This window comes from Pseudorca crassidens, chromosome 11, assembly GCF_039906515.1.
Source record: "Pseudorca crassidens isolate mPseCra1 chromosome 11, mPseCra1.hap1, whole genome shotgun sequence".
NCBI lineage: Eukaryota > Metazoa > Chordata > Mammalia > Artiodactyla > Delphinidae > Pseudorca > Pseudorca crassidens.
In genome coordinates, this window is record NC_090306.1 from 26708297 (window position 1) to 26711706 (window position 3410).

At 39.2% G+C, this 3410-nt stretch overlaps 1 pseudogene; it reads left to right on the forward strand.

The window, feature by feature from the left end:
* Positions 1 to 1643: 1643 nt before the first annotated feature.
* LOC137202802 (large ribosomal subunit protein uL1 pseudogene) lies at positions 1644 to 2378 on the forward strand (annotated as a pseudogene).
* Positions 2379 to 3410: the final 1032 nt, after the last annotated feature.

Below are 3410 nucleotides of genomic sequence, written 5' to 3' on the forward strand. Positions count from 1 at the left end.
GAAAAACTAGCTGATTCTAGAGCTAGAGCAGAGAAAACTGAATTTTCTCTGCTCTAGCTCTAGAATGCCAGAAAGTGAAAAAGTACCCAAAGAATGATGGGGACATGTCAAAAGACCCAGGAGTCAGCTTGAAGAGGCTCCAGCTGGCAAAATCTGGGACAGTTGAACATGTCATTGAAGTGGGAGGGGGAAGGGGAAGGAACGATGGTAATTGATTAAAATACATTGAATAAAATAGGAACACATGGATTCAAACTGATAATGAATGAATGAATGAGGAAAAATGAAAAACTCTTCCCTGGAATTTCCTGGCAGTCCAGTGGTTAGGACTCCGTGCTTCCACTGCAGAGGCCATGGCTTCGATCCCAGGTTGGGGAACTGAGATCCCACATGCGGCATGGGGTGGCCAAAAATCAGTCAATCAGTCAATCAACAAGTAAATAAAAATGTAAAAAGAAAAACTCTTCCCTATAATAGAATGCAAACAAGTAAATGTAGAAGGAATAAGAAAGTTAAAAAAATAGCATTTGACAAAACATTGTAATAATTCAGGTAAGAATCATCAATGGATACTATAACTAACGGGTAAAAAATTCTTGAAGACAAGTATATCTACATAGTCTCAAAGTTGTACCCACAAAATTCTTACTAATTACAGAAGGGAAAAAAAATAACTTTACAATGGAAAAACTTGGTGGACAGCACCTTAACCAAGTTAATATCATCAGTAAGGACAAACTGGTATCATGGGCCTCTTGATCTGAAGCACTAAGGACACAGCATCGCTTCTGTAGTAATCCTGCCAAAAGTGAAGAACCTCAACCTAATCATAAGGAAATAACAGACAAACCCAAACTGAGAAATATTCTTCGGAATACTTGGTCTATATTCTTCAAAAATGTTAAGGTCATGAAATACAAAGACAGTCTGAGGAACTTTTCCAGAATAAATGACTAAAGAGACATTACAGCTAAATGCAATGTGTATGTAATCCTGGATCGAACCTAGGCCAGAATATTTTTTTCTACTATAAAGTTTTTATTGAGGCCATTGGTGAGAAATTAATAACATCTGGATTAGATCATCACATTATATCTGTTAATTTTCTTGTTTCAGCAAGTTGCAATGTAGTTATGTAAGAGAATATCCTTGTTCTTGAAAATATTCAAGTATTTCAGGGTAAAAATGCATCATGTCTGCAATTTACTGTCAAATGGTTCAGAGATGAAAGAGGGAGAGAGAATAATTAAGCTAATGAAGTAAAATGTTAATAGAGAAACTAGACAAGGGTAAACTAGAGTTTTTGTAATATATTTCTAACTTCTGTTTAGGTCTACATGTACATCTGTGCTCCCAATGAAATGGGCACTGGTTCCATCCCTGGTTGGGGAACTAAGATTCCCGCATGCCGCTCAGCGTGGCCGAGAAAAACAAAACAAACAAAACCCACAAAACATGTACAGGTATTTCAAATAAAATTTTTTAATGTTTCTATGGAGTTTAACCCAGCTATTTTCCTGAGATGTTTTGTAAGCCAATTGCAACTTTCCTTTACTTCATCTCTCTTCATACAAATAAAAATTATTTCATAAAAATATATAAAGAAAAGCAACTTAAATTGTCCCAGGAAAAAACAATAGTATAAAGAGATAGTTTGTCTTGAGTCATTCACTCATTCAACATTTAAATATTGAGTGTTGCTCTTTTCCGGTTATCGTGGCACAAGGCACCATGAGCAGCAAAGTCTCCCACGACACCCTCTACGAGGCGGTGCTGGAAGTCCTGTATGGGAACCAGTGCAAGGGCCGGAAGGTTTTGGAGCCAGTGGCCCTTCAAATCAGCCTGAAGAACTGTGACTCTCAGTAAGAGGAACGCTTCTCAGGCACTGTCAGGCTTAAGTCCACTCCCTGCCCCAAGTTCTCCGTATGTGTTCTGCAGGACCAGCAGTATTGTGATGAGGCCAAGGCTGTGGATATCCCCCGCATGGACATCGAGGTGCTGAAGAAACTCAACAAGTATAAGAAACTGGTCAAGAAGCTGGCCAAGAAGTACGATGCCTCTTTGGCTTCAGAGTCTCTGATCGAGCAGATCCCACGAATACTGGGCCCAGGCCTGAATAAGGCTGGCAAGTTCCTTTCCTTGCTGACCCACAATGAGAACATGGTGGTCAAAGTTGATGAAGTCCATGATCAAGCTCCAGATGAAGGAGGTGCTGTGTCTGGCAGTGGCTGTTGGCCACGTGAAGATGACATATGAGCTTGTGTACAGCATCCACTTAGTTGTCAACTTCCTGGTGTCGTTGCTCAAGAAAAATTTGGCGGAACATCCAGGCTTTGTACATTAAGAGCACCATGGGCAAGCCCCAGTGCCTTTACTAAGGAACAGCTTAATATGCCATACTCCCACCATTAAAATAAATAAATAAATAAATATTGAGTGTTTCCTATATGCTGGTTGCTTATTGTATCAATATTTAAGGTCTACGATTACTTTGAATATACTGACAGTAGGTTTCTTTCTTTTTTTGAAAATTGTAAAGCACTACAGCATTTATTTATTTATAACATCTTTATTGGAGTATAATTGCTTTACAATGTTGTGTTAGTTTCTGTTGTATAACAAAGTGAATCAGCTATACGTATACATATATCCCCATATCCCCTCCCTCATATGTCTCCCTCCCACCCTCTCTATCCCACCCCTCAAGGTAGTCACAAAGCACGGAGCTGATCTCCCTGTGCTATGAGGCTGCTTCCCACTAGCTATGTCAATGCCACCATCTCACTTCGTCCCAGGTTTTATTCCTGTCCTGCCCCTAGGTTCTTTAGAACCGTTTTTTTTTTTTTTTTTTTTTTTAGATTCCATATATATGTGTTAGCATACAGTATTTGTTTTTCTCTTTCTTACTTACTTCAGTCTGTATGACAGACTCTAGGCCCATCCACCTCACTACAAATAACTCAATTTTGTTTCTTTTTATGGCTGAGTAATATTCCATTGTATGTATGTGCCACATCTTCTTTATCCATTCATCTGTGGATGGACACTTAGGTTGCTTCCATGTCCTGGCTATTGTAAATAGAGCTGCAGTGAACATTGTGGTATATGTCTCTTTTTGAATTATGGTTTTCGCGGGGTATATGCCCAGTAGTGGGATTGCTGGGTCGTATGGTAGTTCTATTTTTAGTTTTTTAAGGAACCTCCATACTGTTCTCCATAGTGGCTATATCAATTTACATTCCCACCAATAGTGCGAGACGGTTTCCTCTTCTCCACACCCTCTCCAGCATTTATTGTTTGTAGATTTTTTGATGACAACCATTCTGACTGGTGTGAGGTGATACCTCATTGTAGTTTGTTTTTTTTTTTTTTTTTTTTTTTGCGGTATGCGGGCCTCTCACTGTTGTGGC